Genomic DNA, 25032 nt, shown 5'->3' on the forward strand with positions numbered 1-25032 from the left:
ATTGTCTCTTTCTTTAGGTAAAATGTTGCCTTTATTGTACACTTTGTGCAATCTATTAAAAAAAGATTTATTTACTTACTTGAAAGGCAGCATTAGAGAGAGATAGAGAGACAGACAGAGAGAGAGAGAGACAGAGAGAGAGAGAGATTTTCCATCTGCTGGTTCACTCACCAAATGGCTGCTGCAATGACTGGGACTAGCCCGGGTTGAAGCCAGGAGCCTGGAGCTCCATCAGGGCCCTCCCAAGCACTCTGACCATCTTCCTCTGCTTTTCTGGATACAGGCAGAAGTAGAGCATCTGGGATACTAATCATTGCTCATGTGGGATGTCAGTGTCTCAGGTAGCAGCTTAACCTGATATACCACAGCACCAGCCCTCCAGGACTGGTGTTTGCCTGAGTACTGCTGAAGACTGCTATGTGCCTGAAGCCGTGACACTATAACTTACAGATCTGGGGACAGGAACTGTGGTCCCAGCTTGAGGCATTTGTGGCTCCAGTGAGCTTGCTCCTGCCTGGGTTGCAGATTCTAAGTGATTTTAAGTTGTACCCAGTGGTTTTGGTGATCAGCCAAGTTTGGTGAATGTCATCTTAGGTGTCAGTGTAGGAAACCCCTGCAGGTCACGGTCTTGTCTTTGAAATGTAGGGTCAGAGACTGGGACCGGGAGATTGCCCAGAAGCTGCTTCCGGAAGCCTGGGGACGTTACAAAGGAAGCTGTGTGGCTCAGTGGGCCCTGTGTTGGGCAGACAGTATACATGTGAACTTGGCAATAGTTTAGTAGCTCTGTTGGGTTACTTTTGTATCTGTGGTTCTGCAACCTTGAGTTTGAGATAGTTCAATAGAACTCCAAAAGGTAGAGCCATCTGAATCTGGGATCCAGAGGAGACACAGAAGGAAGCTAGTGTGGTCTGATTTGAGAAGATGGTGCACAAACATGTGTGGGTGAAGGAAGGACTGAGTTGATGAATTCAAGAGTTGGAGAATGATGCTTCCTTAGGAGTTGGGTGCTGGGACCACAATCATTTCCCTCTTACATCTGTTTGAAAGGGTTTCACCTGTCTCCTCTCTTTGAGGTCAGGAAAGGGAGCTCCTGGGCCGTGGAGAGGCCCAGAAGGGCTGCTTCCTGCTTACCCAACATCTCCCAGGGATGGCAGGGACCTCGCTGCAGAGAAATCATTGAGAAATTGTCCCTAGTTCTATAGATTTTACTTGCTGGCCCCCCGCAGAGTTCTTGGGTTCTGGAGATCAGAAGCCATGCAGTACTGCCATGTACGTCAGTTCAGACTGTAAAGTTTCCACTCCTTAGACACAAGTGGGGACACACAATTGTTTCTTCATCACCACAGAGGATGCGCTCCAGAATTCCCTGTGGATATGACTACCTGTGGGTGCTGAAGGCTCTGGTAGAAAGTGGGCTTGTCTTGGTCTATAAATGGGCAATCCTCCCACATGTTGTATGTCATTGCTAGACAAACTCCAATGTATCATTCATGGTAAACAGTATGTAAATAGTTGTTGGCATGGGTGAAAATTTTTGTTCCATGTATTTTGGATTCTAGTCTGGTTGAAGACACAGGTGCTGAGCCTTAGGATAAATTAGGAGGGTGGCCCTGTATTGGGTTAGCACCGAAACTACACAAACTGAAGCACAGGACATCTGATTTTTTTTTTTTTTTTAGATTTCTATTTGCTTTTATTTGAAAGGCAGATTTTCAGAGAGGAGAGAAAAATTTTCCAACCACTAGTTCACTGCCATAATGGCTGCAGCAGCTGGAACTGAGCCAATGGAAATCCAGAATCCAGAAACTTCTTCTGTGTGTCACATACAGCTGCAGGTGCCCACAACCTTGAGCCATCCTCTACTGCTTTCTCAGGCTGTAATCAAGGAGCTGGATGAGAAGTGGGGCAGCTGAGACATGAACCAACGCCCATACGGGATCCCTGCGCTGGAGGCATAGGATTTGCTTATTGAGCTGCAGCACCAGCCCCAAGGGGCATCTGCTTTTTAAAAAGTACCTCATGTACTGATGGAGAAGAGTTTTCATCTCTCCGTTTTTATGATCCTGAACTTTCAAATTCAAAGTCAAATGTGATCATGTGAGACTGTGAGAGTGTGGAACTGGTTCCTGGAGCACACTCCTTTGTAATTACACACTTACAGAGATCCAGTCAGCCAAGGGACAGAAAGCTATGCAATCTGGCTTATTAACATCTGGTGTCCCCAAGAGCTAAGTGAGTATTCTAACCTAGGCTGGTGTGTGTGCCTTGTAACTGAGTCACAGCCTTACACTTAGAGCAAAGTCACACATGTGACAACACGGAAATGCCGAGCAAGCAGACGTCTTCAGTCTGTGCACCCAGAGTGAAGCAGATACTGGCTGAAAATCTGAACAAACCACCTGCCTTTGCAGAAACCACTGTAATAATAATTACTATAATAATCACAGGTGACCACGAGCTTGAGTGGCATTACAGAGCTCTTGTGAAAGAGGAAATTTTATGAGCATTGGAAGAGATGAAAGAGACTTTGGAAAGTCCATTTGTTTTTGGACATTGTATTCTATACACATCACTCAGATTTTTTTAAAGATTTTTTTTTGAAAAGTAGAATTACAGAGAGAAAAGGAGAGACATGGACACAAACACACGAAGATCTTCCATCTGCTAGTTCACTCCCTAAATGGCTGCAATGGCTGGAGCTGGGTTAGACCAAAAACAAGGAAGAGTTTCTTCCATGTCTCCCACTTTGGTGCAGGGGCCCAAGCCCTTGGGCCATTTTTATGCTGTTGTGTAGGCACACTAGCAGGGAGCTGTATTGGAAGTGGAGCAGTCAGGACTTGAACTGGTGCCCAGATGGGATGCCAGCCATGCAGAAACAGGCTTTACCTGCTATTGCCATGGCACTGTGCCTTTAGATTTTTATTAACATCACACAACAGGTGAATGCAAAAATCGAGTTTTTCCAACAATTCCTAATCTGTGGGTGTAATATACCCCTGAAAAACTCCTATCGTTTTCTGTAAGTCCAGCTGTCAGCTGGCCTTTTGGATGCTATCTGAGAGTCGCCTCTCTGTCATATGGAGCTGTGTGGATGGGTGGGGAGGTGGGTATGTTTTATGATTCAGCCAAGTCCAGTGTGGTTGCCACTTACATTTACATTTTGGCCCTTCGCAAGAGAGCTCATTACATATTTATAAATAAAAGGATAAATAGAGTCATTTAGAAAACAGAATGTAATACTTTTATTTATACTGAGTTTTGCCTTCTTAAAGGGAAAAGACTTACTGAGTAACAACATAAATGAGCTTATAAACCCGATGGCAGAAAGAAGAGCTTGATGGTCCATGTGTCTGAAGGACCCGTCCTGTCTGACTGTGGAAGGCAGATATTCCCAATCGCTTTCATTCACCAGGTAAGGCTCTGCTTTCCAAATTCCACACCTGTGGTGGAAGGATTAATGACACAGGATTTTTTAAAGTTATTATGTTTAAAGATTTACTTTTATTGGAAAAGCAGATATATAGAGAGGAGATACAGACAGAAGGATCTTCCATTGCTGGTTCATTCCCCAAGTGGCTGCAACAGCCAGAACTGAGCTGATCTGAAGCCAGGAGCCAGGGGCTTCTTCTGGATGTCTCATGAGGCTGCAGGGTCCCAAGGCTTTGGGCCGTCCTCGACTGCTTTCCCAGGCCACAAGCAGGAAGCTGGAAAGGAAGTGGAGCATCTGGGATATGAATTGGTGCTTATATGAGATCCTGGTGCATGCAAGACAAGCATTTAGCCACTCGGTTATTGCACCAAGCCCGTGACAAAGGATCTTAAAGCAGGCTTCTTCAGGACTCCAGAAATACAATGCTTTGTTTTTCTCAGTTCCCATCGTTCCTTGAGTGATCAGAACTTATCTCCTTCATTTCCTGTTGGGAGGCGGGGGGCCTTTGGATGATGTGCTAGGAGCGTGAATAGCTGTTCTCCCAACAACCGTGTCTCCCCCAGGAATGCTGTAAGCATCTCACACTCACTAGCCGTTGATCCAGCCTGGCCAGTCTAGTCACCATTCTCTGTGTGTCCTCTCCATCTATTTTAAAATCTTCTATCTCCATCAATTGTCTATCATATCTACTTGTCATCTATTGATCACCTAGCTATCATTATCTATCATTGATCTGTTATCAATTTACCTATTATTTCTCACTTTTCTGTCATCTACTATGTCTCTAACCATCATCCATCACCTCTCTCTCTCTCTATCATTTATCTATGTCAGGTTGACTGCATTCTTACAATAATGACCTTCTGCTCTTGGTTCTCTGTCATGGTGCAGAAGCCACACTGAGTAACTAGTCCCAGGAGTGGCTGTTGTGGCCCCTCAAGGATGTTCTGGGCGGTACAGATGTTTTATCTTGAGAGTTGTAACCTAGACGCCTGCCGAGGCTTGTAAATTTCTGGCAACAATGAGCAACTCTGTGAATAAAGCTTTGGCTTTTATGAGCTTTCATCTGAAATGCACTCACACCCGGCAAGAATGAGTTCTGGATTTGTAAAGCTGAGGCAATGAATGAGAGAATCGCTTGCCGTCTCCACCGACGCAGGTGCCAAGCCGAGACTTCTGGTGCTTTAGCCTCGCGTCGGTTCCATGGCCTTAGCCTGTTTCTGCCCCAGGCGTGGGACTTCTCCGGATTGTTCCAGCAAAGCACAAGATGCAAAGGAAATGAAAGAATGGAATTCTACTCATTTGATGGAATGAAATAACAGGATTCTACTTTTAATGACTGTTTTCCACCTTGTTGCATTCATAGCATCATTCAGCGTTGCTGAGAAGTCCCATTTATCAAGGATCTGAACTTGCTCGCGGATCTTTTCAGACTGATCCTGCAGGAGTGAAGACAAGAAAACACACTTGGAATGTTTCAAAAGGCAGATGAGCAGGATCTGGCATTGTGGCATAGCAGGCACAGCCTGTGACGCCTCCATCCCTAGAGGCACAGGTTGCTGTCCTGGCTGCTCCACTGCTGATCCAGCTCCCTGCTAATGCATCGGGGAAAAGCAGCAAAATATTACCCAGGTGTCTGTGCTCCTGTCACCCCTGTGGGAAACCCGGATGAAGATCCTGGCTCCTTGTTCCTGGTTTTGGCCTGGCTGAGTCCTCGCCGTTGTGGCCATCAGCGGAGTAAATCAGTAGATGGAAGATCTCTCTCTCTCATGCTGATTTCTAAAACAAATACTTTAAAAATTTTTTTTATTAATTATTTTGCATTATGTGATAGTTTCATAGGCTCTGGGAATCTCCCCACCCTTCCCCCTCCCCTCCCCCCTGGTGGATTCCTCCACCTTGATGCAGTATTACAGTTCAAATTCAATCAAGATTCTTTCCTTGCAAACATATACCAAGCATAGAGTCCAGCTACTTACTGTCCAGATGGGTTGAACAGTTTCTTGGGGAGTCCATTTCTGGTCCGAAGTTAGAGCTGGTAGAATATCATCACAGTCAATTAAGAGTCCCAATGTAACATCAACAGCAATTTGCAATATTATGGAATTGACATGGTTTTGAGTAACCAGTATGTTAAAAAAAAAAAGCAAGTCCTAACCACAACCTATGATTAGCTCATTGACATTTCAATTTTAGTTTATATACAGGACCGGCTGCTATATACCTTAAAATGGCTATAAGGTACCATTCAGCTGTCTCGTGTCTATTTCATTTTAGTATTTAGCCATTTGTTGTGTTGAAGTATAATTTTGCTGATCTTGGCAGATTTTGGGATAATCTAGACTGACTTGTAATTCTAACAAGATATTTGTCAACATTTAATGTGCAGAACATTTTTTTGGGGGGGTGCAGGAAAATCCTCAACACCATGGTGAGGAGTGACTAATCTTCGTGTCCCACCCAGCGAGGCATGAGCCAATCCATGCCAGCTCTTTCCTGTCAGATTGCAAGCTCTACTTTCTGTTGTTTGTCTATTTATTTTAGGTTTTTTTTAGTAAGAAATACTTTTTTAAAAAAGGAAAATGAACAATAAAAATATTTAATTTCCATATAACCTGAAGCTGCCTAAGACAAATCAATAACTATAATAGATGCATAATAATTGCATCAAATAATACAAAATACAATTGTGTCTTGGTGTCTGCAAGAGATCGTTTCCAGGAACCCTTGCAGATTCCAATGCTCACATCCCTTACATAAAGTGGCAAAACGTTCCCACATTACTGGGCACTTCGCCCCTAGCACTTCAAATCATCTCTAGATGATTTGTGGCACAAAGATACAGTATCAGTGCCAGAAAAACAGGTGTTTCTCTGACTAGCTGAGGAAACAAGAAGAAGAAAAGCATACTCGTGTTCCTCATAATTGTACTTTTTTTCTGGATATTTCTATCCATGATTTGTTGGTTCCATAGATTCAGAACTCATGGAGATGGAGATCAATGCACTCTATTTTTGCATACCTGTCTGGATGAAATCAGACATCTGTTGAAGAATGTATCAAAAGAAATTTGCTTGATATTTCCCTTGATCCAAAGAAGCAACTCAGTACCCTCGGATCTAATATTAGGTTGTTGTGTGGTCAAAAGATCTCTAGAAGGGTTTTCTTCCCTGTTTTGAGAGAAAGAGGAAGCAGAGAGAGAGAAACTCCCACAACCATGGACATTGTTTCTCACCTCAATTGTTCCCAACAGCTGCAGGTAGCTTGGGTTAGAGCCAGGGAGCCAAGAACACAAGCCAGGAATCCAAGCATGGAATCACCACTCCTGCCTCGCAGGGGCAGCGTTAGCAAGAAGCTGGAGCCGAGGCTTGGGACTAAGACTCAAACGCAGGCATTGTGGCATATAATGCAGCCATCTTTACTGCTAAGCATAGTGTCTGCCCCTCAAAAGGGTGTTTTAAATAGGGTGTTTACATCTCTGTGTAATATATACATATACACACATACATAGTATCTACAGTATCTATATATGCTATGTATACACACACACATATACAAGAGAAATTTAAGGTGAAATCAGATATGTTTCTGTTCTACACACACTTAATTCTTCATAAAGTTGAAATCATTTAGCACTCTTCTTTTTAAATGTAAAGAGAGTAAGATTTGGCTTACCCCTTGACGTGATGAATTTGTAGTTTATTTTGATCCTCATGAGCACTTCAGCCTGAGAGATTCTGTTGTCTTTTGACTTATGTCAGAATTTAAAAGTCATGTTTCATAACGGATCCCTTTGGCATGTGTTACGCAAAGCCATTTTGGACACCAGGGTGCTGGGACCAAATGGAGATGGGTCTGTGCACCTCAGCATAGAATCAGCGCCACCGTGATCTGTTTCACCTTGGCCAGCAGGTCCTACTGTGCAGCAACAGAGGTCTGTATCTTCCAGCATCCTTTTCAAATATGCTCCACAACAGCCAGGATCAGCTCTGGCCATTGTGTCCATTTGGAGTGTGAGACAGCAAGTAGAAAATCTCTCTCTCTCTCTCTGTCTCTCAGTTACTTTCTATTTCAAATAAGTAAGTAAATCTTTTTTAAAGAAGAAAGTTAAGCACACACACAAAAATCTCATCAAATAGAACAGATTGGGAAAAACAGTTAATGAATCTCAGCAAATCTCTATTTGTAGCAATGACCTCCCTACAAATCATTGCTCAAAGAAAGGAGGAGGTCATTGTCAGGTAGCTTAAGGTGTATGTGACACAATGTCCAGAAAAGGTGAGTCCACCATATGTGGGAAAAAGCTATTGTCAGTGTTCTGGTGTTGGGCAGCTCCAATGGGAAGAGGTGCCAGGGCTTTACCCCTTCACTTCCAGGGGCAAAGAAGACAAAGAGGAAAAGAAAGGCAGCATTTGGCAAATGTGGCAAGAAAAAAAAAAGAGGACCAAAATATCAGAGCTCACACCAGATTTTTCCTCCTGTTACAACATTTAATAAAGAAATCAGGCCCTGGTACAGTGACGCAGAAGAGGGTTCCGCTGCAGTCTTATAACTCATTCCAATACCAAATGAGTGGACAGGGGGAAAATGGAATACATTCATACAGAATTAGTATTTAAAAAAAATAGAAAGTAGTTTTGAACACATTCCAACTCCTGCAAACCCCCACCCCCACGTAAACAGCCATGATATAGACAAGAAATTATAAGTCAGCACTCTAATCTGGACCAAATATATTTCAACAAGAATTTTGAAATAAACAAAGCCACCTTGAACCAGAAATTAAAAGAATATATGAATAGAAATGGACAAAAGAAAGAGAGAAATGGAAAGAGAATTGATTGAACTTGGGGGGAAAAAAGAAAGAAAAACAAAATCTCATGAAGGAATAATAAATTATAAGGTACATAAAGGAGAATAGACCGAAATGAAAATTTAATGAAGAGCGTTGAAGAAAGGCAGCAAAAACAACCAAGAGAATAATAAAAGAGGTTGAGCAGGAAGTCACCAAAAGAAAGTGGATGTAGAAGCCAGACTCAAAGGAAGTAACATTGAAATACAGCAAAAACTACAGGCGATACAAGCCTACATAGTCATAAATGCTCCAACAACAGGAGCACATGAAGTGAGCAGAAGTAATTGAGCAATGAGAAGAATATCTGAACAACATAGCCATTAATAAAGATATTATGGACATATGCTTTTAACACTGTGAGAACTGCCTCTGCTTTATCTATGGTGCCTGTGCATTGTTCACAAAAATTGATCCTGTATAGGTCATATGCAGGTCAAAATAAACGATCATAAAAACGCATTTCAAGTTTCATGATTCCATCTAAGGCAATAAAGTGGAAAATTATTAACAAAACTAAAATGTTCTCACACATGAAACATTTTAAACTTACTGTAAAAATTACCCTTAGGTAAAAGGGAAGTAAAACCAGAATTAAACAATTTAAACAAATTTATCTCAGATCATATAGGATATGCTTAAATAAGCAATTAGAGAAGTCCTAATGTCCTTCTTTAATTTTTTACATTTGCTTTTACTTACTTGAGGGCGAGAGAGAGGAGACAGGAGCTCAGTCTCTTTCACATGGGTGACAGGGACATCACCCATTACTCCCAATGGCTCCCGTTAGCAGGAAGCTGAACTCGTATGCAGCACCCAATACAGGATGCGCGCACCCTAAGCAGAGCCTTAATCACTGCCCTAAGCACCCATCTTTTTATCCAAATAGTTAGAAAAAATGAGTTGTTGGTGGTTAGAGAGCAGACTCTGATTGTTGCAAGAGTTTGTGTTTTCTTTTATCGAGACCTTGCACATAAGCTGGTTCACAGATCCATAGAGCCTTATCTGGAAAGTTCTAGTAATTAAGAACATGGGATTTATTCCACAGATACACACTGTGAATCTCCCTCTAAGCCTTCCGTGGATTACCCTTTGCCATGACAACTGTTGGCTAAGGAAAGGAAATTGTTATTTCCAGGGTTCGTTAATGTTCTTCATCAGCAGCAATCTCCCAGAAACTACAACTATAATTAAAAGTGGAGGCTTATAGACCCCATGTGACACAGTACATCCTGACTCAAGTCTTTCTTGAAATAGGTTCAGCATGACCTCAGCCATGGGCCACTTTGATTGCTTTCATTGTAGTTAAGGCTCTTATGGTAGAAGCCCAAGTGGAAATCCCTGGAATTGCCCCATTTATGCCACTCCTTTAAAAGAGCAAACCAAAAGCAGTACCACATTAGTGAGGACAATAACAGACTTGTTATCAAGGACTTCCAAGAAGTAGGCTGTAATCTCTACTGCCATCTTTAGTTCAAGTGTGCATCCTGAGAAGTAGCCTGCAAAGTACCTGGAGGCCATATAAACTAAAGGCTGAGGACTACTATTTTCTGGATGTTGTAGCTTTGCTAGAACAAATCTCCCTTGGTATCTGAGATGTATCCTATTGGATTGAGCAAAACAAGGATTAATTCCCCTGGAAAGAGCAGCAGCACACATTTACTGCTTTCCTTCAGGTCTCCAGGCTTTGCGATCCCATTGTCTTCATTTCTTGGAAGTCAAGGGATGATAAGTTCTCAGATATTATGGCCGAACTATTAGACTAAAGCTGTTTTGGGCTTTTTCGAAGGTGTAGAGTTACCACATGGCTGTGGAAACAGAGTCAGCATTCCGTGGTGTTTTAATTCAACCTAACCGCAATGTCTTTTTCTTTACAGTAGCAGTCCAGAAGGAAGCAGAGCAGGTGCCTCATCCGGAGGGAAAAGGTTGACCATCAGTTTCCAACAGTGCATCTGTCTGATTGGACCTGCCTGGGCTATGCCCAAGGGACGCTTTAGGAGCTTTCCCATTGTAAAGCCTACTCAGGAATTCTGTTGGACGGAATAATTGAATCATTCTGCAAAACACCGAAAGCCAAAGGAACAGGGAAGTGCTTTGTGGGGCAAATTTCTTGGTGCCTGTGTTGGCCTAGACCTACAGGGTCACTGTTTGAGGCTCTGATGCCAGTGCGTTGTTCAGATTTGCCTGGGCACACACATGCTGACACCTCCGTCCTCTCGTGGCCTCCACTATGGCTTCACTCTCACAGAGACTACGCTTGGGTTTTTTAGCTTGATAGCACCTCTTGGCCTAACCTCTTTAACTTTCCTTTGGTATCTTGGTGAAGTCAGCATGGTCCTCTAACTCTCGTATGACACATGCGTACAAAACTGGCATCGTATGAAGAATGCCAAGCTCTGTCTCCAGCGCAAGCTGCACCTTACCTTCCTGCCTCAAATATGTTTTGCTAGCTAAATACAGGATAAGCAAATGCTGAGGCCATCTTGGGCAAGCTTATTGGGAAAGTCCTGGAGTTTCACAAAATGATTTTTGTGATTTTTCTCCGAAATATCTTCAGACTCTATCTCCCAGCATATGGCCAATTAGCAGGCATTTAGCTTCTACCTGCAGCAATTTCTTTAGGGAGTGGGATCTCCCGTTGACTTTCCTGTCCTAAGCAAGCCTTTCACTCCTCCTTTCTGTGGATCGATGGTGAATTTTCTAAATTTTTTTTGCTCCACTCCTCTTTGTTCTTTATTCTTGCTGCAAAATGGTTGAACAGCAGCCAGTAACACCTGTGCTGCAGCATGGAAACCTCAGCTTGGGAGCCTCATGATCCAAAATCAGGTGGGTTCGTGGATCCAGGGTCTGAGGAGGACAGTGGGCGGTAGAGTGCAGGAAGAAGGATCACACAGTGAGCCAGGGAGTCGAAGAGAAAGTGGCTGGCACTCACTCAAGTTCATGTAAGAGCAACCCTCTTGTTAAAGTTACCTTCAGAGAGCATGGCCCTAGTGACCTGAGGACCTCCCACTGTGCTCGCCGCCAGACGCCATAATTGGATCACATCTCCATCCTTAATCTTTAACCATTAACATTAATCCATTAACTGTGAGCCTATCACTGGAGTTTAAATGTATGTGTGAGTCAGGAAACCAACTCATATTCTAGTCATAACACATTTCCTTTCCCTTAGTCTCTCTGTTTCCACTCCCTAATATTAAAAAGTCTGTATTCAATATACATGGGGAAAAAGGAAGAGCATTTGTCCCCAAAGAAGCAGATAGTTGACTTACTATAAAAAAAGCACCCCCCCAAAAAAATTCTGACCAACATTCTTAAATATTCCCAAGAAGCTAAAGAGCAACATGAACAAGGAAGAAAAGGAATAGAGGAGAATAATGTCTCAATAAGCAAAGAGTTAAAGCAAGAAACACAAAGATAAAAAGAAAAGATAAAAAGGATCTGGGAGCTGAAAAGCATGACTGAAATGAGAAAAGCTGTTAGAGGGACTTAGCAGAGGATGCGCAGATGAGTTCATGAGACGGAACATAGGTCAAAGGAGACAACCTCATCTGAAAAGCAGGAAGGAACAAAAAGAATGAAGAATCCACAGAACCCAAGAGCCTGTGGAATACTACCAAATGTATCAACACGTCCAACATAGGAGTTCTAGAGCTAAGGGGGTGCAGGCTGAAGAAATAATAACCCCAAACAGCTTTCATTTAAAATACAAAGATTTGTTTTGTTTAATTGAAAGAAAGAGAGAGTTGTCTTCTATCTGCTCTGGTGGTTCACTCTCCATAATTGGCTACAAATGTTGAGGTTGTGCCCTGCTGAAGCCAGAAGCCAGGAGCTTCCTCTGGGTATTCCATGTGGATGTAGGGGCCCAAATGTTTGAGCCATCTTCTACTCCTTTCTGAGGCACATTAGCAGGGAGCTGAATCAGAAATGGAGCAGCCAGGACATGAATCTGTTCCCAGATGGAATGCTGGAGTTGCATGCTGTGCCTTAATCCATTCTGCCACCATGCTGGCCTCACAACATCTTCATGTGACAAAAACCATCACTCTACGTATCTAAGAAGCTTGGCGAACTTCTCTCTTAGATGAAACTTGAAAACAAGACATAGTAAGACAGAATAATCAAAAGCAAAATAAAATTTCAGAAACAGGAAGATAACTGAATTCATTTGAATGTTAATTCAAGGAACCGTCAGGCACACTGACTGTTGATTTCTCAGCAGAAGATCCTAAAGGCCAAGGGATAGCAAACTTACAGTGTTGAATGGATAGAGGTATCCTTGAGGGATGGAGTTGCGTGGTACAGCCTGTGACATAGGCGCCCCGTATCAGGGCAGAAGTTGGAGTTCCAGATGCTCCACTTCGATCCAATTTCTGTGAATGCTCCTGGAAAGCAACAGAAGATGTCCCAAGTCCTCAGACCCCTGGCACATGCCTGAGAGACCAGCAGGTAGTTCTAGGCTGCTAGCTTTTGTCCCAGCCTAACTGCTGTGGCCATTTGGGGTGTGAAATCAGCAGATGGAGGAATCTCTGTGTCTCTCTACCTTTCCCTCTCTCTGTAACTCTGACTTTCAAACAAATAAATATTTAAAATTTTCTAACATCCAGTAAAACTGTTCTTTAAGGATGAAAGACAAATCCTAAGCTATTGCCAGATGAAGAAAAGCTGTAAGACCTCATTTCTGATAGACTGTCCCGATACGAAATGTTAAAGGGAGTTCTTTAAATAGTTATCAAAGAATACTAAGCGGTAACTTGCAACTGGTAATAGTAAATATAAAACCTGTTATTATAGAAATTTATGTTTGTAACTCCTTTTTTTGATCCTACAACTTAAAATATAATTGCATGAAGCAACAATTACAAATCTATCCTAGTGGACACACAAGTATAAAGACATAATTTGTGACAGTTACAGCCTAACCTGTGAGAGACAGCTACAGAATACATAGAGAAAATAAATTGATAATCAATTCAAACTAGTCTTGACCTCTCTCATCTGTGCTTCCAACTCAACTTTCCTCCTGATGCCTCTAGAAGGGGTTACTTGGGACAGGTCAAGGAGAAAGATTGTGGGAGGCCTTAACATCCAAGAAGCTTTGTTGCTGGTGATTCCATAGGGTTTCCATAAACCACGCCAGTGGGAGGCTATTCGAGGCATACAGCAAGAGGTCCCCATGCAGAAGATGGAAACTCCTGGGGAGACCAGGGGCTTGGGTGTGCAGGAAACATCACTCAGCAGCCCAATGGAAGGAAGAGTCTTGGAGTAGATGGCTCTGGAGGCATATAGCAGTTTAGGAGGGGTGTGTCACCCCAAGGCTCTAGCTTGCACATGGCCAGTAGATGTGGAATAGATTTTGGCATAGGTGAGAAGTAAGCAGGCTCTAAATAACTTCAAAAATGTTGTTCTGTGTGGGTTAGTTTCAAGTCATTAAAAGTGGCAACAACTGAATTAGGTGTCAGTAAGTTTTTGAGCTAGAAGAGCTCAGATTGTGGCATAGAATTAGATAATCCAGGAGCTGAGTTGCAGAAGTTCTCTCTGGCTCATTTAGTCAGCTCTTTCCACTTGGAAGCCAGAAGACAAAGGTGTTCTCTTGGTGCATTTCCTAATCACCTGGCTCCTGGCATTGTGGAATAGGGGTGAGCAGCAGATATGAGGGGCCAGGGAGAAAGTACAGCAGCCTGGACCAGGAGCAGGATGTCCTGATCCTACTCCAAGCAAGTCTGGAAATAAGACTGCAAATCCGGCATGGGGGAGTCAAACTTTGGGTGATGCATGCTGTTTTTCCATTGACCAAGGTACAGATTAATGCTGATTTGTGTGTGATAAGAGAACATGTTGATGGCTTGGCCAGTGGCATGGAAACAGCCACGCTATAAAATGAGAACAAGCAGTCTTGTCAGAGATGTCTGTGTGTGCAATGATGTCTGGCTTCAGCACAAGGCCTCTTCCTAAACCATCACTTCAGCACAAGGCCTCTTCCTAAACCCCTCAGGCAGAGAAGAGTGATGGAAAACTTCACACCAGCAATTCCTCCTTTCCCTCTCTGCTGCCCATCCTTCCTGCCTTCTCAGTTTTCCTTCTTTCCTTCCCTTTGTTTTTCCTTCGTTGTCATCTTCTTTCAAAGCATACAAGGAACTTTGCAAGTGGTCCATAAGGCACACCATGACACACCTGTTCCGGATATTTGTCGGTGTAAAAAGAAAGGATGCAGCGCCAACTCGAGAGCCATTTGTTTCCAGAGAGTTCTAGCAAGATTGATTCCCATCATGTTAAAATGAATTAGCTTAGCATTCACTCACTAGCCTTCAAGACAATGTTGTAATTAGGATTTACATGGAACTCCTCACATTTCAACCTCCTCTTTTCCTCATCAGACTTTATTATTGAAAGACATTTGTGCTCTGGATATCGAAAGAAGACCTTTACCAAAGGAGCTTACTTGCTTTCCTTCCCAGCCGGTAAAGCAGAGATAATCTCCATTCATTAACTGCCTGAAGATCATTAGGTGTAAGATTTCATGTGTAGGATTCTGCAGGGACGTGATACGTATGATGAGTGCTCCACTGGGTCGTCTTGCCTAATGCCAGGGGTTCTACATTAGCCTTTAGTTATGCATGCAGCTAAATTTACAAGATCCTTCATCCACTGTAAAATTCCAGATGATTCTCACACAGAGGAAACCCTCTGATGAGTATGCATGTGAGTGGGAGCCACTGCAAAGACAACCTTCCCAAACAGATATTATTGTGAGCTTATTAAACAGTGCCTGTATTTTGCGAGTAGCTCCATGCGCACTCAGCTGAGGGTCGCATCACCCACAGGTATTATGCTTACTGCCGTTTCAGCCACCACTAAGGAAAATGGTAAGGGCAAATATAATTTACACCAAGTATTGGGTGTAAACAGAGGCCAAAAATATGTGGACAGTACAGATACAAGGATGAAAGTAAAATAATGTAAGCAATGTAGGGAGCTGCCTACTGTGGGTGTGGATGAGACCCAGAGTAGCATTAAGAAAATGTACTAGAAAGACAGGAAAAACAGTTCCTAGTTTCAGACCAACATTCAGTAGGAGGAATGGGAAGGTAAAATGGAAACACCATAGCACAGAGAAAAGACACACCACACTGGAGAGGCCAGGATGGGTGGAACATGGCTTGGCATTCCAGGAGCCCTGGGCATGGCTTGGAGGCTGTTGGGCACAAACAGAAGGAACTAGAGAATGTGCATATCTGACTTTGTGTGGATTGCTGGTCTCAGTTATTACTGCAGTGGTGCGCATGCCCTGATACGTAGTCTTACCACGTTCTCTTTCACAGTGTTAAAGATGAGACCCATTGCAGCCTCATCACAGATGCTGTAGTTGAATGGAGAAAACCAACAATGAGAAGAAAAATAAGGATGATAAGGAGGAAGTGGAGGAGAAGGAGACAAGAAAAGATGTTCCCATTTGAGCTCATTTCTTGGACCATCTTGCACGCTCTTGAGCCTGTCCGTTTTTTTTTTTTTTTAGCACCAGTTGTCTCAGCAGGGTAGAGACAGATAACGTGACCTGGGCCACCCTGGCCAATGGCTCATGTGCTTTGCTTTTTCAGGTACTGAGGTAGCTGGTAAATCTTTCTCCAAACTTAATGGCTCTACCAGATCCTTGGATGTGATTTCCTGAATTGGCGATTAAAGACACAGAGGTCTGAATTCTGGAAGCTTGCTGCGGCCAATGGAGTTCCACAGTTCAGTTTGTTTCTTGCTATGATTTTCCACACTGGCAGAGAGGCAGACTAGCCCTTTCCTAAGGGGGTTGCAATTTTTATCCAAACTCTTTGTGTTGATCAAATAGGGTGTCTGGATTTGGTGGGAGAGAGGTTTTCATGTGGGGGCATATCCCACTGAACTACGTTCTAGGACTTTCCATATAGGGAAGTTTTGTGCACCTCATATGGACGCCTAAGACTACAATAAGGTTGCTAACTTCTCTCATCTCATCCAATGCTGCCTCTCCTTTCTTCCCTGCTTGTCTGAGTCACAAAAGTCAAAGGGGACAGATGTCCCATCCATAAAGTACCGTGGAAATAGGAGTGAGCAACACAACACAGACTACTGTGGAAACCACACAGGATGGAGAAACACTGAGGAGAGCTTCCTGGAGGAGGCGGTGTCTATGTTGCCTTTGGGAGGTCACATTAGTCACAATAAGGGTAAGAAAGGGCATTTTTGGCCAAGAGGATGGCGTGAGAGTCTTAAACAACAGGAAGAAGGAAAGGACAAAAGATGAGAGAATGTTATCTGGTACATGAGCTGTTTTGCCTATGGCAGTTTGACTGGATGGGCATGCCTCTACTGTTAGGTTTTAATGTGGTGACATATCAGTTGGAGAGCAATGTTGCCAGGGCCTTTGATCTTAGCCAGCATGACCTATATCTGCCCTCTACCCTTAAGAATTCCTTGGGCAGGGATAATCGTGGCTTCCTGTCTCCTATTACAGAAGCTTCTTGGTCTACTTAGCCAGAGCTCCAAGATGCTGATATGAGGGTAGTAGCTAGGCAAGTCTGAGTGCCAGAAAGTCACAATTTTAAGGCAATGTGGCTTGTAGCACTGAATTGGGCTGACATGGAATCCAATCTGTGATGCCCTATGTTTTTCTATGTACCTATGATTTTTTTCGCAGGGGGTTGGGGAGGAGGGATGAGTAGTCACTCCTGGCATGGTGCATGAGCACTGTAAGAAAACTTAGCCTCTTTGGTTTCTCAAATGTTCTGTAGTTAAGACTTTTGGGATGCTTGGTGGTTAAACAGATGACCAGGACTGGCTACCAGAAATTTGGTTTCAATGTAAACCAAGAGGCAGGTCCTGGGCAATTCTTAAAAACAGGTGCTGTTGGCAATGCCTCTTGTCATGGAAACGTGAAAAACAGCACAGTTAGTCATAGACTGAACAACAGGCCGCAAGGAAGTGTTTTTGTCTGTGCCACCTGCCCACAGCATGCATGGTTTTGAAGGTGTTTTGTTTTTTACCTGTTTGGAAACTGAAGATTTTAGAATAGTGCATAGCATAGGACTACACTGTTGGAAGTGTACTGACCTATCTTCAAATCTGTTTTCCTCTTGATCCAAAAGCATTGTGGCATATCTGTAACAGAGATCCCTGCAAGCTGTCGAGGTTGTGGGGTACCTTGTCTGCCTCCCCTATAAAATACTGAGCCTCTTGCTCATCCCCATGTACCAGTAATACAGCCTAGTAAATAACTGTTCATGGAATGAATAGCCATGCACTTGACTGACATACAAAATGCAGCCTCCCTGTGGCTCTATAATCGTCTTTCCTCTTGTGGATTTGGGAAACCTGAAATCAGTTGACAAAGGACTGAAACACATAGTGTATGTGTACAGATGAAGCAGTCTTCCCACTGTAGAGCTTGGGCGCAACACTCCTACACTGAACTGCTCCAAGGGAAGGAATGAAAATGAAATTTGCACAGAATGGCAATGTTGTATGATAGTATTGCTTGGTAAGAGGACCACTGTGCTGGCGGGTGACTCTGTCACTGGGCACACACCATGAAGTGTACTTAGCACAGAGATGACCATGGAGGCATGATGTGATGTAATTGTGAGGGATGACCATTTGATGTGCTGGTCAACAAAAGTTCATCATGTGGCGAGAACTGCTCTACTTTAAAAGTTACGTGAAGCTTTTCTAGGTCCATAGTACAGGGTCGATCCCGAGGAGTGGTCCGTGATTGGTTATTTCTATAGGAGACGCTGAGGAAAAAAAAAAAAGTCTCTTTTCCCAAAGCTCTTTGAACAATCTGTTGCACAATTAGTTTGCTGGTAAGTAATTGAAAGGAAAATTTCATTCAGGTTTTGGCAAAATCATAACAGATTAAGATGAGCTAAATTAATTGTGCATTTACTATCACTTACAAAAGTATCAGAAAGTGTTACAGGAAATAGAAACAGAAAATAATTCAACTGACAACTCCATGGAGGAGTTTTGTGTGTTGATACATCTTACCTGTTTTTGGTTTTTTATTTTGAAAAACACATTTACATGACTTAGACCTTTCAACTTCTGAGATAATATATAATCTTTTCAGAAATAACATTATTTTAACCACGTCAGCATCCTGGATTCAGAATTTTGAGTTCCGACAGAGTCAACTCAGCTTGCTTTGCCTCCTCTTTGTTCTATCATCACCATATGAAAAAGGGGGTGTCTGAAACCCTAGAACCTAAAAAAACAAAAAGGTCCAATCAAAAAAATCCACGAAAGGCTAGCTTCCTAAGCTCTAACATGAACCTCCCTCACATCTTATCACGCGAACACCGGTCATTTCTTGTATGAGGTAACAGGTGCTAGCCCCAGGAGCAGTGACTTTAAGGGAGTGTTACCTTCCCAGCTGGGAAGGCTGAATCCAGGTTGAACTCAGGTGAGTGGCCGACCTGGGCAGTCATGGCTGTCTTCCTGTATATGCGAGCCACTTTATTGTCATGTTGCGGCTACTCATCATTAATACTGCATAACCCACATGTTTGCTTTTCCTGTGTAAGCTTCTGTTTGTCTTGGGGGCAGAGGGTAAATGGTTTCATTAAAACATTTTTAAAGATTTATTTGTTTTTATTGGAAAGACAGATCCATAGAGAGAAGGAAATACAGAGAGAAAGATCTGTCTGCTGGCTCACTCCCCATGTGACTGCAATGGCCGGAGCTGAGCCGATCTGAAGCCAGGAGCCAGGACCCTCTTCTGGGCTTCTCACACGAGTGCAGGGTCCTCCACAGCCTTCCCAGGCAACAAGGAGGGAGCAGGTTGATAAGTGGAGTGGCCAGGACATGAACTAGTGCCCATCTGGGATGCCGGTGTATGCAAGGCAAGGATTTTTAGCCATATAGCCACCACACTGGGCCTGATTTCAATAAATGTGAAAAGTCCAGTGGCTGGCAGAGTGGTGCAGTTCGTTCATCATCTGCCTGTAGTGCTGGTTTCCCATACTAGTGCCATGTTCCCATGAACACAGTTTTGTCCCAGCTGCTCCACTTCCCATCCAGCTCCCTGCCTGTGGCCTGAAAAGCAGTAGATGACGGCCCAAAGCCTTGGGACCCTGCACCTGTGTGAGACCTGGTAGAAGTTCCTGGCTCCTGGTTCCTGGATTCTGATCAGCTCATCTTGGGCCATTGTAGTCATTTGTCATTTCTCTGTCTCTCTGTGAATCTGTTTTTCAAATAAACTCAAACAGTCCCAGGATTATTGCGGCACTGGCCTTGACTGAGGCATCATAAGCACACACAGTGCTCTGATGAATTAGTCCTGAGAATTACTCCTAGTGATTGAAACTTCGGTTTAACCTCAAAATATCAAAGTCTGAATTCTAATTTTCAGGCCATTTTCTGCCCTCCCTGCCCCACAAGCCCCCCGTGCCACCACCAAGTATTGTACAAGCCTTAAATACAGGAGTGCTGGTACTTTTGGACTACTTTATGTGGTAGTTTATTCTCTAATCGTAAGAAACAAATTTTGGATTTTCGTTAATATTTTCCTGCACAATACTTGTAAGGGTCACATTCTAGCATGGGGCTGGCATTGTGGTACATGGGGTTACACTATGATGTGCGACCCCAACATCCCATAAAGGAGCTGCATCCTGATTACTCCACTTCGAATCCGGCTCCCTGCCAATGTGTGTCTGAGCCGCTGACACCCACATGGGAGGCAAGGATGGAGCTCTGCGTTCCTGGGTTCTGCATTGTGACCACCTGGGGGAGTGAATCAACTCATGATGAGAGATGTCTCTTTTTCTGTCCCTCTCTGTACTGCTTTGATGTGTGGACTGTCCGATTTGAATGGGCCAACAGGAGTTCAGTGCTTCTGAGCTCCTGGCGGTGGGACGTGACCTTCCTCTTTGAACTACAGACTGAGCTCCCACTCTTGGGAGGCAATCTGGCTTCAAGGTCTTGCTGGAGACCTGCGGGCCTGGTCTGTGTAGAAGCTCTTGGGCTGGAGAACCACCTTGTGCCAGCAGAGGAAATGGCAGTGCCCTGTCTGGCTGTGCTGCTGCCCAGGTTCCATGCCAGGACGGAGCTTCCAGTCATAAACATATGTGGAATCCTAGAGTCATCCTCCAACTCACTCCCCCCCACACCAAACAACGCAGTAAACCCCTTTGTAAGCACGTCCCCACCCCCACTGGCCTGGCTGTTTAGTCTATGCTGGGTTAAGCTCGCCTTATAAACTCCTTTGATTGGCAAGCCCAGTAGCAGAAACAACAAATGCTGAGAGCAACCCTCCTCCCAACCTAAAAACTCTTTCAGCTTTATTTGGACTGAAACTTGATGAGAGCTTCAGAGACAGGAAGCAGACCCCTCCTCCTGAAAATGCCACCAGCGGGGACAGAGTTTCTCACAGACTCAGCTTCTAAGCTGCAGGGACCTGAAGTGCTCGCTGGCTTGAGAATTCATGACTCTTGTCAAAGAAGGAAGTAGCTGGAAGCTGTTTATTTTTGCTGAAGATGAAGCTAATTTTCTAACTCCAAAGTAGAGTTCCAGCGGCTAGGAGGCCGGGCAGAAGAATCAAGCTGCCCTGGAGGCTGATGTGCAGGCATGAGAGCGAAGGAGAAACAAAGATTTGAAAAGAAGGAAAATGAAGAAGAGGTGAATTTCTTCTTTGCAAAAGCAGAATGAAACAAAGAATAGATAACCGGACTTCCTCAAATTGAAAAAACAAACATTTAACTGGCTAAAGATACCATAGGGAAAGTGGACAGACAGCTCACAAAATGAGACAAAAATCTGAAAAAAAAAATAAGTTGATACAGAGATCTCTTAATACAACTCAGCTCAATAAACAGGCCAAGAATGCAATCATGCAAGAATGTAAACAGACAGGTCTCCAAAAAGGGTCTACAGGTTGCAATAAGCATATGAGAAGATGTTTAAAATCATTACCCACAGGCAAATAAAAACCCAAACTACAGTGAGATATTGTTTCCCATTAATCAGGGTGATTGTACTCAGGGATGTAGACAACAGACGATGTTGGTGAAGACATGGAGACATTGCAACCTTCATATACGCGAATAGAAAACGAAGGAGTTACCTTAAAATTACAGTTTTGGGGCCAGTGCATGGTGCAGTAGCTTAAGCCTCTATCTAAATGTTGACTGCTCCACTTTTGATCCAGCTTCCTGTGCCTGCAAAAGCAGCGGAGGATGGCCCAGGTGCATGGGCCTCTGCCACCGGGTGGGAGACCCAGATGGAGTTTCAGGCTCCTGGCAGCCCCAGCTGCTGCGGTCACTTGGGAGTGAGTCAGAGAACAGAAGATCCCTGTCTCTGCTTTTTCCTTTATCCCTGAAGCTCTGCATTTCAAATATATTTTTAAAAAGATTTACTTGCTATTTGAAAAGTAGAGCTATATACATATGTGTGTGTTTTCTATTATATATATAAATTACATATATTAAATATGTATTTCTATTTGTTGGTTCACTCAGCATATGGCCACAAGGGCTAAAGTTGGGCCAGTTCAAAGCCAGGAGCCAGGAGGTTCTTCCAGATCTCCCACATGCATGCAGCTCTCATAAGCATTTGAGGCTGTGGTGCAGCTGGGTGATAGCACTCCATGGCAGTGAGCAGATGTGATGCTTTGAAAGAGGACAGGAGGGGGTCAGTCCCCTGGCAAGCACGACTAATCAGAGCTTTCTGCCTCTGTCAGCAGGTTTGCTAGCTGATTGCCCTAAGGTGTAAGTTGATTGGGTTATTGGGTGGTTTGTAATGAGCCTACCTGAGTTGATTTGAAATCCTTGGCTGCTTCATGCCATGTGTGCTGAAAACTCCTGACTTTGGCCATGTACTCCGGTGGTTCCTGAAGTGTAGCAAGAGCTGCCATCATCCCCAAGCTTGGCTAATAAAGATTCCTCCTGACATCCGTGTGTCTGATGTGTTCTCTCTTGCTCTCCATAACAGGGACATCCTCTGCTGCTTCCTTGGGCCAATTAACAGGGAGTTGGACCAGAAATGGAGTAGCAGGGACTTGAACTGGCTCCCCATACGGATACTGGCGCTGAAAGTGGCAGCCTTACCTACTAAGCTATAACACCAGGCCTAATTAGAAAAATTTTTTTTAAAAAGAAAACTCAGTTTCTTAGTTTATTGAGAAGTTCTGCATAGAGTTGTACGCAATAATTTTGTCATAGGTAGATACCCAAAGTTTCACATGTAGCTACGCAAACACTTGTACCTGAATGTTCATGATTCATAATGGCCAAAAAGTGGGCACAACCCTCATGGCCACCAACCAATGGCTGAACAAAGAAAATGTGATCTATTTGCACAGTGGAGTGCTATCCAACCATAAAAGAACACTCACATGGGCCAAAACAGGGCTGAGTCTTGACACGTATGCTAAGTGAGAGAACCAGCACACATGGCTACACATTATTTGATTCCAAGTAGATGAGTTCTCTCAAATATGCAAGTCCATTCTCAGAAAGTAAATGGATGGTTGTCCAGGGGCTAGAGGGAGGAAGAAACAGGAAGAACTGCTGATGGATGTAGGGGCCGATTAGAGGTGATGGAAACATCCTGGATTAGATAATGGTGATGGTTGCACTCTTTGTGACTACACCCCTCTACAGCTCTATACTTCTTCAAGGCAAAGTTGCATGCCTAAATGGAATTAAAAGTTATTTTAGTGGGACCAATGTTGTAGCATAGCAGTTTAAGACACTGCCTGCAAGGCTGTCATCTCATATTGGGTGGCATGGTGCCAAGTACACCCAACGACCACCTTTTGGGGCCTTCCCAGATCCATTAGCAGAAAACTGGATCAGAAGCAGAGTATCTGGGACTCTAATTCACATTCCAGTATAGAATGCTGGTTGCAAGTAGTAGTTCAACCTGTAGTGCCACAACACCAACCCCATATGTTTGAGATCTTTTTGTCCCAAGATGAACACTCTTGAAAGTGTTTGTTTCTATTATTGTAACCCATCCTCCCGAACAATGGTGTGTGATAATATACCATGGTAATCCTATGGCTCTGGTATCATGCATAGGGCGGGGATCCCTGCAGTTTCTCCCAAATAAGAGATGCTGGTCCAATGGCACTTCAGCATCTATCCCAAGACGGCCCCAGGACAGATGTCACTGAGTGTCCTTCAGGTTCTGATATAGAGCAGGTTAAGCGGCCAACCACAACACCAGCATCTCATATGGGTGCTGGTTCAAGCTTGCTGCCTTTCTGATTCTGCTCCCTGCGAATGGACCTGGGAAAGTGGCTGAGAACAACATGAGTTCTTGGGCTCCTGCGCTGATGAAGGAGATCTGGATGAAGCTTCTGGCTCTTGGCTTTGCCCCAGCCTGCCTGTGTCCATTGCAGGCATTTGTGGAGTGAACCAACAGCTGGAAGATCTCTGCTCCCTTCTCCTCTCTGTCTCTTTCTGCAACTGCATATTTCAACTAAGTAAATTATATATATATATACATATATATATACATATATATATTAAAAAGAGAAAGATGAGCATGAATCTAGAAGGGCAGTTGGAGTTAGAAGTAAGATATGTTATCAGGTGGAGGGCTGAGCTGAAATCCACAGAGATGAAGGGGATGGACCTGTTGGCCGAGGGAACCTGAGACATTGTTCAGGACTGCATTGCAATGTGGGTGGAGCTGTGGTTTTGCATTCTGTAGTTTTTCACAACACCAGCCAAATCTTCCCATACCTGGGGAATACCAGCTGAATGTCTTTCTCTTTCATTTTGTAAGGTATCGGATGTTCCTAAATAAATTACATTGTTTATCAGACGTGACGTAAGACTTATCATTCCAAAAGCAGAGTTGCCTTTGATTTTTGTCAGGTGGTTGCTACTAATCTTGTTGAGAAGATCTTTCAGGTAAAAAGAATGAAAGGGTCGAAACTGATCAGGCAATACTCGTCACTACGCATAAGGTTGAGAAGGAGTAAGGGCAGGGCAATGCCCAACCTCATGTTCACCATTCAGAAACACACACTTACAGTTCATACAGGTGCGCTTCCCTACGTGACTGGTGCAGACTGAGAAATCTCCTGGTGGAAGCACTTCTGTTGGCTCTGCTGTGGTGTGCAGAGCCCTTGGCAACCCCTGGTATGCAGTTCCCACTGTGGTAGCTTTCCCCAGAACCCATGATAGTTGGCTTGTTGGCCTCTTGCATGTCTTGGTACTACCCACACACTGATGGATCTGATCTTCTGCATTGAGGCCACCCATGTCAGTATTCCTGGGGAACTGTGTTCGGAAGGCTCTGAGACCATGCATCCTATACCATGGCCTGACTGAGTGGCCAAAACCTGCCATCCATGAGAGGAAGTGACATCATGGGAAACCAACAAGATGTGCAGAAGCCAAACGGCACTGTTAGCAAACTAACACACTCATCATGTGGCTGTAGGTCTGTCCCCATGCATCATGAGAGAAGCCCTGATGGACCTATCAAGTGATCCCCAAGGACTTTGAAGTCCACATTGTGCAAGCCTGGGGAATCCTGGAAGTGGGAACTGAATGCTGGACCTGCTCCCATCTTTGCACAGAGAGAGAGAGAGAGATGGCGTAACCATGACTTACGAACCCTTTCAGACCTCCATGATTCTTTTGTTTTCTAGTATAAAATTTACGAATAAGGAGCACGTCTTCAAAAAGTTAAGCATGAATAAAATCCAGCCCTTAGAAATGAGCTTTCTACATTTCTGAGCGTTTGCAGTTCAGATTCAGAGTGGAGC

General features: G+C 43.8%; 1 long non-coding RNA gene across 1 annotated transcript; it reads left to right on the forward strand.

Moving 5' to 3' along the window:
* The first annotated feature begins 739 nt into the window (after positions 1 to 739).
* LOC131481899 (uncharacterized) lies at positions 740 to 15625 on the forward strand. The gene is made up of 3 exons (XR_009246634.1): positions 740 to 924; positions 14660 to 14743; positions 15605 to 15625. It is a non-coding gene; the product is annotated as an uncharacterized LOC131481899 (long non-coding RNA).
* Positions 15626 to 25032: the final 9407 nt, after the last annotated feature.

Source organism: Ochotona princeps, chromosome 1 (genome assembly GCF_030435755.1).
Source record: "Ochotona princeps isolate mOchPri1 chromosome 1, mOchPri1.hap1, whole genome shotgun sequence".
Classification (NCBI taxonomy): domain Eukaryota; kingdom Metazoa; phylum Chordata; class Mammalia; order Lagomorpha; family Ochotonidae; genus Ochotona; species Ochotona princeps.